Raw genomic sequence first — 13,552 nt, forward strand, 5'->3', positions numbered from 1 at the left:
AAGAAAAGCAAAACAAACAAACAAACAGACAAACAGGAAAACAACAGAAGCACCGGGCACCCCTACCACTACAACAAAACAACAAGAACAAAAGTAGAACCTGGATGCATTTTGCCCTGCTTTTCTGAAGAATCTAGGTGTAGTATGGTTAAGAGCAAAGGAAAATAAATACAACCTGATGAAACAATTCTGAAACCTACGTACCTATATGTATAAAGGAAAGTCCCCATGACCATCAAAATTGAAGAGAATATACAAAAAGAATTGAAGAAAAAAAAACCCACAATAAAACAGAACAAAAACTAAGAAAGCGATTATGTATAAAGTAGAGATAAAAATATACCAGGAATCAAGAGAAGGAATTGAAAGGACCACAGAATAATTGAAAAAATAATGGCAAACCAACAAAGACCTCAAGTAGAAAGGATACTGGATACACTTTCTCCCCTAGAGCTGAAGCATCGTAGTTCTTTCTGCTCAAGAAACTTGGTGGGAGCAGTAGTGTGTGCTGGTCTCCTGGGAAAGGTGCCTGTGGTGTGGATTGCCAGCTGGACTTGCCCTAGGGGAAAGGCTTGTCCAGGGCATGGGGAGGCAGGACTTTCTTGTGAATTTCCAGACTCTAGTAGGTGGTGCTGGTTTCCTTCCAAAAGTTTTTCAGCAATGATGGGTGGGACGAAGCAGGCTCTGCTTCCCCTCTCCCTATCCCAGGGCTGAAAATTCCCAGCTGCCCACTCTTGAGTGAGCCCTCTCAGAAGACCAGTCAAGCACACTTTGTCCCCTGTTTCTGTAAGAACTCTGTATTCACATGTTGCCTGAGTCTGAGCAGTTTTGTGTTTGGGTCCTTATTTATTTATTTAGATTTGTTATTTAGTATTCATTCATTCATGCATTCATTCATTCATTCAATGCCATTTGCTTTGTTTTTTCTTATACCCGTGACTAAGTTTCCAAAGTCCAATTTTTAGGGACTCCCATGGGCAGACCACCACTTTCCTCTCTCCTCACTTCTATCTTTGGTTGCACTCAACCCACGGAAGTGGTCACAGGACAGAGTGGCACTTTCCACTTTATAACCACACAGAGAACACAAGGCTAGCACCTAGTCTTACTGTCCATAGTAGGTTTCCACACCCCTATGCCTGGGAATAGTGCAGGGCTTAAGCCCCACCCATTCTTCTGGCATCCCTGGGAAGCCTCAGACCATGCCATCACAGCTGGCTGTCTGCTCCCATTGGAGGACCTGTAAGCCAGGCCTTTTTGTGCCCCATTTGAGCTCTGCTGCTTCTAATCCTGCAAAGGCTCAGGAGGCTCACTCAGGCACCCAAATTTTTACATTTTAAAAAGGAAAATCAGACAGTAAAAGGTTTGCTCATTTGTTTTTTTATAACTGGTCATGTAATTTAGCATCCTGAAAGAAACTAATTATGGGGCATCTGGCTGGCTCAGTCAGTTAAGCCTCTGCTTTTGGTTCAGGTCATGATCTTAGGGTCCTGGGGTTGAGCCCCGCATCGGGCTTCCTCCTTGGCGGGAAGCCTGCTTCTCCCTCTCCCATTGCCCTACTTGTGTTCCCGCTCTCAATGTCCTCTCTCTATGAAATGAAAATGAAATAAAAAAATAACAAAACCCTATAGTTATAAACATGAATAAATCGTGTCATGATTTCATAGGGTTTGTTAAATATTCCAATATTTATTCTGTCTTCAAATCCTACTGTAGTGCTATACCTCCAGCAAGCATGTACTAGATGAAAATATTTTCCTTTGTCATTCTCTCTACCAATTTTCCTTTCTTTCTTCTTCTTTTTCTTTTTCTTTTTGACAGACAGAGATCACAAATAGGCAGAGAGGCAGGCAGAGAGGGGGAAGTAGGCTCCCTGCTGAGCAGAGAGCCTGATATGGGGCTTGATCCCAGGACCCTGAGATCATGATCTGAGCTGAAGGCAGAAGCTTAACCCACTGAGCCACCCAGGCGCCCCAAAATTTTCCTTTCATTGTCCTTTTCTTTCTATAATTACAGTTACTTAAATACTTAAATATTTAATTAATAAATAATTTCATTCATTTTTATATACCCTAAAACTTCATAGAGCTTTTATTACAATTAGTTTTGTATATAACTTCTATAAACTTATTTCATGATACTCAAGAAGTTTCTTTCCCTTGAAAAAGTAAATTTTTTTTCACTGAATTAGCAAAATGTCCATTTAAAATTGATTACCCAAAAAAGAATCTTTTATGTACTTATAATTGGTCATTTTTGTTTTCTCAGAACTAAACAGTTCTTAGCATTCAAAATCTTCTTTTGTTGCTATTACCCAAGGAACTACATATAAATAATTAATATTACCATCTACTATCTGGGTCTCTTTTCCATACTACAGTTTATAAATTTAAAAGAAAATCCATAACACAAATGGGCTTCTTTTACTGTCCATAAGAAAGAAGAGGAAAAGATGAAAAGGATGATGAAGAAAAAGAATAAAATAAACTATCTAGGTCATTTTATGACTATCATAAAGGAAATGCTAACCTAAGCCTCTCTGTTTCTGAGGTATTATTCTGTTGATTCCATAGACTTAAACCGAATTATTACTTTTCTGACCTAACTCTGGGTCTCAGAAGCTGGTTATATACCTTTCTGTACTGTTACACATTTTTTTCAAGCACATTTAGAAATAAAAGCTATTTATGTGTTTTTTAAAAAATGCATATAATTTGCTATTAATTTAAACAAATATTTAAAATGCTTCACATATTCTTTCTTTTTTTAAGTTTTTATTAATTTAAACAAACATTTAAAATGCTTCACATATTCTTTCTCTCTTTTTTAAAGTTTTTATTTGTTTCTTTGAGAGAGAGAGAGAAAATGAGAGAGAGAACATGAGAGGGGAGACGTCAGAGAGAGAGGCAGACTTCCTGCTGAACAGGGAGCCCTGATGTGAGACTCGATCCTGGAAATCCAGGATCATGACCTGAGCCGAAAGTAGCCACTAACCCGCTGAGCCCCCCAGGCGCCCTTCACAAGTGCTTTCTTAATGTGTAAGACAATTAATATAGTATTGGTGCCTACCCTAGGAGACTTTGATACACACAAGACCTCTTCTCCTTTCTGTAGAACACAAAGGAGAAGAAAAGTTGTCAGTGCCTAGACCATTTACAAGTAGCCTTGAAGCTTCTTTTCATGTAAAATGAAATAGGTCTCCACAGCCATTATTCAACTCATATATCACAAAACTGTATTTTATACTTTAAGATTAAAATTCAATTTCTTTGGAAAATAAAGAGCAAACCAAGTTATATAAAAATGAATTTAAAACAATGTAATTTTGAAGTGGCTAAAATATTTTTGACAGAGAACAAAACAGTATTACTCTTTTTGTTAAACGAAATTCATGGAACAAAACATCAACCATTTTATTTTTTATTTTTCATTTAAATTCTAGTTAGTTAGCATACAGTATTATATTAGTGTTTCCGTGTATAATATAGTGTTTCAGCACTTCCATACACTACCTGGTGCTCATCACAAAAGCACTCCTCAATCCCCATCACCTATCTCACCCATTCCCCACCCAACTCCCTTCTGGTAGCCATCAGTTTGTTCTCTATAGTTCTATAGTTAAGAGTCTGCTTCTTGGTTTGTCTTTCTCGTCTTTCTCAGTTTTTCTCCTTCTTTTCCCTTTTTGTTCTTCTTTCTCCCCTTGCTCATACATTTTGTTTCTTCAATTCCACTCATGAGTGAAATCAACTATTTTAAAGTGTTTGAAACAGTGGCATTTTGTATGTTCACTATGTTGTGCACATCTATTTCCAAACACTTCTTTATTATCTTCAAAACAGACACACAACACATTAAGCAATCTTCCTATTCTCTAATTCTCATTCCTGAAAACACTCATCTGCTTTCTGTTTCAATAAATTTACATATTCTGGATATGTACATATTCACATACAAAGAATAATACAGTATGTGACAATTTGTGTCTGACTTCTTTCACTTAATGTTTTTGATGTTTATTAGTGTTGTAACATGTATAATGACTTCATTTCTTTTATGGTTAATAATATTCTACTGTGTATGCCTACCACTATTTTAAAAATCCATTAATATGTTATGTTAGTGGAAAATTGCATTGTTTCTATCTTATAACCATTATGGATACTGATGCTTTTTAAACATTTATGTGAAACTTGTGATTGAATATTTTTTTGAGTATTTTGAATTATTTTTGATATTTATTTGTAACTAGAATTGGTGCATCATATAGGGAAGCTATGTTTTCTTTTAAGGGTTTTATGATTACAGGTCTCACATTTAAGTCTTCTTCTTCTTTTTTTTTTTTTTTTGATTAATTGATTGACTTAATGAGAGAGAGAGCACGCAAGCCCAAGGGGGGAGGGGTAACGGAAGAAGCAGACTCCCCATTGAGCAGGAAGCCTTATGTGAGTGTCAATATGAGAATTCCAGGATCATAACCTGACCCAAACTCTGACACTTCACCACTGAGCCACCCAGGTGCCCCTCACATTTGGCTCTTTAACCCATTTTGAGTATATAATGTAGATATGTAGACATATACTAAAGAGTTTGTTTATTTGTTTGTTTGTTTGTTTATTTGACACAGACAGAGAGAGACAGCAGAAGCAGGAAGAGTAGCAGGCAGAGGGAGACAGAGCAGGGAGTGAGACTCGGGGCTGGATTCCAGGACTTTGAGATCATGACCTGAGCCAAATGTAGGTCCTTACCTGACTGAGCCACCCAAGCGCCCCTATATTTTATATATTGTAAAAACAAACAAACAAACAAAAAAAACAGAAAACAAAAAAAGTGGTCCAGGTTCATTCTTTTGCATGTAGCTGTCCAGTTTTCCCAACACTATTTCTTGGAAAGACTATCTTTTTCCCATTGCATTTTTTTTTTACCTCCTTTGACACAGATTAATTGGCCATATAATTGTAGGTTTATTGCTAGGCTATGTATTCTGTTGCACTGATCTATGTCTGCTTTAGATCTATGATCTATACTGCTTTAGTCACTACTTTCTGCTATATCTTAATATCTGAGATTATGATACCTCCAGCATTGTTCATCTTGCTTAATATTTCTCTGGCTATTTAGGAACTATTGTATTCAATTCAAATTTTAGAACTTTTTATCTAGTTTGTGAAAATGCTGGTGGTATTTTGATAGTGATTTCATTAAGTGTTGCTCTAAGTAGCTTGAGCTACTAGAGCTCAAGTTGCTCTAAGTAGCTTGAAATCTGTAAAACACTGATAAAAGAAATTGAAGATGACACAAAGAAAAATATTCCATGTTCATGGATTGGGAGAATAAATGTTAAAATGCCTAAGCTACCTCAGGGAAATACAAATCAAAACCACAATGAGATACCACCTCACACCCGTCAGAATGGCTAAAATTAACCAGTCAGGAAATGACAGATGTTGGTGAAGATGAAGTTGCTTCTAATGTTTTTTTTTAAAAACATATACTGTATTATTTGCCCCAGGGGGTACAGATCTGTGAATCATCAGGCTTACACACTTCACAGCACTCACCATAACACATACCCTCTCCAGTGTCCATCACCCAGCCAACCTATCCCTAAACCCCCAACCCCCAGCAACCCTCAGTTTGTTTCCGAGATTAAGAGTCTCTTATGGTTTGTCTCCCTCCTGATCCCATCTTGTTTCATTTTTTTCCCTACCTACCTCCCCATAACGCCCCTGTACTGCCTCTCTAATTCCTCATATCAGAGAGATCATATGATAATTGTCTTTCTCTGATTGACTTATTTCACTCAGCATAATACTTCTCAGCATAATACCATAACACCCACTTCCATCCACGTTGTTGCAAATAGCAAGATGTTATTTCTTTTGATGGCTGCATAGTATTCCATTGTATATGTACACCACATCTTCTTTATCCATTCATCTGCTGATGGACATCTAGGTTCTTTCCATAGTTTGACTATAGTGGACGTTGCTGCTAGAAACATTCGGGTGCACGTGCCCCTTCGGATCACTACATTTGTGTCTTTAGGGTAAATACACAGTAGTGAGATTGCTGGGTCATAGGGTAGCTCTATTTTCAACTTTTTGAGGATCCTCCATGCTGTTTTCCAGAGTGGCTGCACCAGCTTGCATTCCCAACAACAGTGTAGGAGGTTCCCCTTTCTCTGCATCCTCACCAGCATCTGTCATTTCCTGACTCGTTAATTTTAGCCATTCTGACAGGTGTGAGGTGGTATCTCATTGTGGTTTTGATTTGTATTTCCCTGAGGTAGCTTAGGCATTTTAACATTTATTCTCTCAATCCATGAACATGGAATATTTTTCTTTGTGTCATCTTCAGTTTCTTTTATCAGTGTTTTACAGATTTCAAAGTACAGGTCTTTCAACTCTTTGGTTAAGTTTATTCCTTGCTATTTTATTCCCTTTGATGCAACTGAAAATGGATTGTTTCTTAATTTCTCTTTCTGCTATGTGATCGTTAGTGTATAGAAATGCCAGAAATTAAATTATTTTCTTAATTTTATATTCAGATTGTTTATGTCAACTGTATAAAAACACAACTGTTATTAGTCATAGATTTTGTATCCTGCAACCTTGCTAAAGTGGTTTATAACTGCAAAAAGGAAGTAGTAAGAACAGAATCTTCTTGTTTTTAGCTACAGTTAGCAGCATTAGTTTTTAGTAAGATTTTTTTTTTAGTTTTTGCTAAGATTATATGTCACATAATATTTTTAAATAGTATCTTAATTTTTGATTTTAATAGAAATCACTTTCTAATAATAACTACCCTGTGTTTGTAGATAGTCCATAGGTGAGATATATTATACAAAAAAATATAATACTCCTTAAGAAATAGGAAGTAATAACTGGACCACTTTCCTACCACACACAAAAACAAATTCAAAGGGATGAAAGACTGAAACGTGAAACATGAATCCATCAAAATCCTATAGGGGTGTACAGGCAGCAACCTTTTCTATCTTGGTCACAGCAACTTCTTGCTAGACACATCTCTAAAGGCAGTGGGAACAAAAGCAAAAATGAACTGCTGGGACTTCATTAAGATAAAAAGTTTATGCACAACAAAGGCAATAGTCGAGAACACTAAAAGACTACCTATGGAACTGGAGAAGATATTTGCAAATGACATATTAGATAAAGTGCTGGTATCTGAGATCTATAAAGAACTTATCAAACTCAACACCCCAAAAATAAGTAATCCAATCAAGAAATGGGCAGAAGACATGAACAGACATTTCTGCAAAGAAGACATCCAGATAGCCAACAGACACATAAAAAGATTCTCCACATCACTTGGCATCAGGGAAATACAAATCAAAACCACAGTGAGATACCACCTTACGCCAGTTAGAATGGCCAAAACTAACAAGAGAGTAAACAACATGTGTTGGAGAGGATGTGGAGAAAGGGGAACCCTCTTACACTGTTGGTGGGAATGCAAGTTGGTGCAGCCATTCTGGAAAACAGCATGGAGGTTCCTCAAAAAGTTGAAAATAGAGCTAACATATGACCCAGCAATTGAATGACTACTTACCCAAGGGATATAAAAATATGAATTCAAATGGATACCTGTACCTCAATGTTTATAGCAGCATTATTGATGATAGCCTAATTATAGAAGCAGCTCGGTGTTCACCTACTGATGAATGGATAAAGAAGATGTAATGTGTATATACGGAATATTACTTAAGTATAAAAAAGAATGAAATCTTGCCATTTGCAATGATGTGGATAAAGCCAGAGAGTACTTTGCTCAACAAAAATAGTTACTCAGAGAAAGACAAATACCATATGATTTCAGTCATACGTGGAATTTAAGAAACAAAAGAGATGAAGTAGGGAAAAAAAAAACTAAAAAGAGAGGCAAATGATAAAGTGGACTCCTAACACTAGAGAATAACCTGAGGGTTGCTGGGGGGAGTTGGGCTGGGCATTGTATTAAATGGATGAAGGCCCTTAGCAGTCAATTAGAAGCCTTCACCACTTGAGTTGTCTGCAGTCAATGAGAAGCTGTCACCACATCAAACTCTGGTTTTCCTCCAAAAACCTTTTGTTCTGAATAAGCTCTCTCAGCTTCCTCCTTTTCTGTGTATAATAGGAATTTCTTTTTGTTCAATCCTCTGGATTTGGCTACGGTTCACCAGAGTTTGGTCATTCCCAAATTGCAATTTCCTCTGATATTCCTGAATAAATTCTGTTTTGCTGGCTGTTATCACTTACCTTATCTTTAAGGTTGTTCTTGTAAATGGATGACAATATCCACAAAACAAAACAAAACAGGGTAACCTGGGTAGCTCAGAGGGTTAAGCCTCTGCCTTCAGCTCGGGTCATGGTCTCAGGGTCCTGGGATTGAGTCCCTCATGGGGCTCTCTGCTCAGTGGGGAGCCACTTCCCCCTCTCTCTCTCTGCCTGCCTCTCTGCCTACTTGTGATCTCTGTCAAATAAATAAATAAATAAAATCTTAAAACAAAACACACTATTAGAATAACTGAAGTTAGTATGACACTAACTGAAGTTTGCAAGGCACAAGATCAATACAGAAAAATCAATTATATTTCTTCTTCTTCCTTTTTTTTTTTTTTTTAAGATTTTATTTGTTCACTTGACAGAGAGAGAGAGAGCACAAGTAGGCAGAGTGAGAGGGAGAAGCAGGCTCTTTACTGAGCAAGGAGCCTGATGCAAGACTTGATCCCAGGACACGGAATCATGACCTGAGCAGAAGGCAGATGCTTAATAACTGAGCTACCCAGGTGCCCACAGAAAAATCAATTATATTACCATACACTAGCAATACACAATCAAAAATGAAATGTTTTAAATTCCACTAACAATAGCATATAAAATAAAATAAAATGACGTGAAATACATTAATAAAAGAAGTATAAAATGTGTACATTTAAGGGGCGCCTGGGTGGCTCAGTGGGTTAAAGCCTCTGCCTTCGGCTCGGGTCATGATCTCGGGGTCCTGGGATCGAGCCCCACATCAGACTCTCTGCTCAGCAGGGAGCCTGCTTCCTCCTCTCTCCCTGCCTGCCTCTCTGACTACTTGTAATCTCTATCAAATAAATAAATAAAATCTTTAAAAAAAATGTGTACATTTAAAATGACAAATCTTTTAAAAATTTTTATTTATTTGACAGAGAGAGAGAGAGAAAACACAAGAAGGGAGAGTGGGAGAAGGAGAAGCAGGCTCCCCACTGAGCAGGAGCCCAATGTGGGGCTTGATCCCAGGACCTCGGGATCATGACTGGAGCTGAAGGAAGACGCTTAATGACTAAGCCACTTAAGAGCCCCTAAAATTACAAAACTTTTTTGAAACAAACTAAAGAAGGTCTAACTAAATAAGAAGACATTCTTTGCTCATGAATTAGAAAACTTTAATATTGATAAAATGGTAATATGCCCAAAAGTTATCTACAGATTCAACACATTTCATATGTAAACCTTAGCTGACTTCTTTGGAGAAATATACAAGTTGATACAAAAATTCATATGGAAATGTAATAGACATACAATAGTTAAATGAATATTGAAAAACTCACCTTTCCTGGGATGCCTGAGTGGCTCAGTTGGTTAAGTATCTGTCTTCAGCTCAGGTCATGATCCCAGGGTCCTGGGATCAAGCCCTGTATCAGGCCCTTTGCTCGATGGGGAGCCTACTTCTTCCTCTGTCTGCCTCTTCCCTGCTTGGGCATGCTCTCTCTCTCTGACAAATAAAATAAATAAAAATCTTTAAAAAAAAGCAATGGAAAAAAAAAAAAAGAAAAACTCCCTTTTCCCAATTAAAAGCATACAACAAAACTATAGTTATCAAAACAATGTGGTATTGGTATTAGGATATACATATAAATTAATGAAATAGAATTACTAATTTAGGGAAAAAATGTATGGAAGGTAAATCAACTTTCATCAAAGGTGCCAAGACCCGTCAAAGACATAATTATGTCTTCATGAAATTTTGTTGGCACAACTGGATACCCACACACAAAGGCATACAGTTGGACCACAAATAAACAGTACACATAAAGGTGAATTCTCATGTAAAATCTGAAATTATAAAACTTTCAGAAGAGAGTATAAGGAAATATTTGTGACTCTGGGTTAGTAAAGCCTTCCCTTTTTAAATCACTGAGAATCCAAGTGACAAAAGCAAAATACAGCAGATAGTAATCACATTAAACATTTATACTTCAAAGGCCATGATTGGAGAGGCAAAAGACAACAGAATTGGAAAAAGCTTTTTGTTTTTTGTCCTTTTTTAGACCACTCATACTCTTTTCTTTTTTAAAGATTTTATTTATTTATTTGACAGATAGAGGTCACAAGTAGGCAGAGAGACAGGCAGGGAGAGAGAGGGAAGCAGGCTCCCCACTGAGCAGAGAGCCCGATGTAGGGCTCTATTCCAGGACCCTAAGACCATGACCTAAACGGAAGGCAGAGGCTTAAGACACTGAGCCACCCAGGCGCCCCTAGATCACTCATACTCTTACAGCAGAAAATATTTAGATTATTAAAAAAAAAACCCACTAAACAACAAAAAGGCAAACAATCCAATTTTAAAATGAGCAAACAACTTGAAAAAACATTTCTCTAAAGAAGACTTACAAATGGTCAACAAGCACATGAAATTTTTCATAATTTTTAGTAATTCAGAAAATGAAAATCAAAAGTGCATGAGATACTATATTAACAGTAAGTTGAGCATATCAATAAGACAGCAATAGTGTTGTAAAGAAGTGAAAATCAGAATGTTTTACACATTCGGTGTGAATTAGGTTCATAGAGATAATTTGGAGAATAGACTGGCAGTTTCTGAGAAGTTTAAACACAGAATTACCAAATAACCCAGCAATTATAAAACATACACAAGCAAAAAATCTATACACAAATGTTTATAGTAACATTACTCATAGTTAAAAGTAGAAACAACTCAAATGTTCACAAACTTAAGGATAAAAAAAAGAGGTATATTTATACAATGGAATATTATCCTGTCATTAAATATAAAATTACGATTTGCACACCTCAAATGAAATGTTTACATTCACTTACAAATGCTTAACATAGCCAATCTTGTGGAATTTTGAAAAATGTTACAACATGGGTGAATCTTAAACCATTATACGAAAGTAAGGAAGCCAGACACAAAGGGAAAAGCCAGGTACATACATCATGATTCCATTTTTAGAAAATATCCAATACTGAAATCTATAGTAACAGAAAATTGATTAGTGCTTATGAGGGAGTGGGATGTGACTGCTTATGTATATGGGGCTTCTTGCTGAAGTAATAAAATGTTCTGGAATTCGACAGTGGTCAGAGTTAAACAACTGTGTAAATAAACTAAATTGTATAATTTAAGATGGAGAATATTATGAGAATATTATGCTTTGTGAATTCTATCTCAATAAACCTGTTTAATAAAAAGTGATTCTGGGACGCCTGGGTGGCTCAGTTGGTTAGGCAGCTGCCTTCGGCTCAGGTCGTGATCCTAGCGTCCTGGGATCGAGTCCCACATCGGGCTCCTTGCTCGGCAGGGAGCCTGCTTCTCACTCTGTCTGCCTGTGCTCGCTCTCGCTCTCTCGCTCTCTCGCTGACAAATAAATAAATAAATAAATCTTTAAAAAAAAAAAAAAGTGATTCTAAGATTATGGGAGGGAAGTAGATCTAAGCCTATGAAAGATTAATAAAAGATTAATTAATCCATGGCAAATCTGATTTTATGAAATATAAAAGAAAAATGTACATGAAATGCTAGCAGGTGAAAACAAGATGAAAAAGATAAAATAAACATTTAAACATAATATACTTAACCTAATAAATTAATAATGCTGATAACCTAGGTCAAGTGGATAAGCTTTTGAAAAAAGAAATAACCAAGAATAGTGTTAAATGAAACAGTATTTCAATCACATCAAGAAACCTAAAAGCAAAAATTTCTCTTCCACTGTCGAAATGGGTCATAACAGCTAATTTTTCAGAGCAATTATTAATTAACTAATAAATTAATTAAAATCTTACCATTTATTAGAGAGAGAGAACAGAGGAAGAGTGAGAGGGAGAAGCTGAGTCCTCACTGAGCAAAGAGCCTAATGAGCTGAGCCAAAGGCAGAAGCTTAACTACTGAGCCACCCAGGTACTCAAGGGTCACTTTTTTTTGTAAGATTTTATTTATTTATTTATTTATTTTATTTATTTGACAGACAGAGAGAGAGATCACAAGTAGGCAGAGAGGGAGGCAGAAAGAGAGGGGTGAAGCAGGCTGCCACCAGCTGAGCAGAGAGCCAAATGTGGGGGTCCATCCCAGGACCCTGAAACCAGGACCAGGATCCTAGGACCCTGAGACCATGACCTGAGCCAAAGGTAGAGGATTAACCCACTGAGCCACCCAGGCGCCCCCAAGAGTAACTTCCCTACCCCACCCCAAGAGTAAATTTTAAGGAACAAATGGGCACTTCCTTACTTTGCAATCCTTCAAACGCATAGATTAAGAGGATACTGCAAAATGGATTTCACGGTGTAAAACTAATTCTTAGGAATTGGAAGACAAGAAATTATAGCCAATTTCTCGTATAAACATAGAAGTAAGACATTGGAAAATAAATTTGTACATAGCTAACCCTAACAACTTTTGAGATAACACTTCACAAGTAATTGTAATTTGAGAAATAACCAGGGCAGTGATTCCATCTTTTTAGAGACCAACGTAGTAATAATATGGGATAAGGTGTAGTTCGCCTAGTCATTCCAAATTAGAGTTTCCTTGGGGTTGTGATCAGAACAGTTTACTCTTTTTTACGAATATGGTATTTCTCTGAGAAATAGGACCAGGTATTTTATTTCTATTTGATACTTTACTATTTGGTACATTTTGTTTGGTAGCTGTCATAGTGTTCGTGTCTGTTCAATAAGGGGAGTGCTCTTCCACAAGGCAATTAGGTTTTTAATTTTTTGTTTCTGATTTTCCTAGCCCGGTTCTTTTATTTGATTGTAGGGATAGTTAGGAATTGCAAAACGGCCTACGTAATTATTTGACTAGGTCTTTGTAGTAATGCACTTAGTTTTTATCTGTTTCTAATTTTTAGAGGATGCATTTATTTGGCATTTTTAATAAAAGCTTTTAGTGCCCCTACCACTGTTTAGGTATAAATGAATGAAATCTTTAGTTCGTACAAATGCAATAAGAAAATGTATGCATGCCAACTGCGTGTATAAGTGAAATAGTGTACACGAATAAAAACAATTCGTATTTTACAAATAGTTCTAGGATTGTAAAAGAGTTGTAACCCTGTTAGGATAAAGCGAGGTAAGTGAAAAGCCAGTAAATTTCTGGAGACTGTTTCAAGGACTGTGGGATGAGTGGTCACGTCGTCGTGGACTCTAAGGGTACAGGAAGGGAACGCACTGGGCTTGCAATTTTCCTAAATGTGGAGTTTTCTGTGTGAAAAACAAGTAAACGATCGACCAGTCACAAAGCTTTGTACTATCTTCCGTCTACTGCGCAGGCGTAACAT

The sequence above is a fragment of the Martes martes genome (genome assembly GCF_963455335.1).
Source record: "Martes martes genome assembly, chromosome: Y".
Taxonomy (NCBI): Eukaryota; Metazoa; Chordata; class Mammalia; order Carnivora; family Mustelidae; genus Martes; species Martes martes.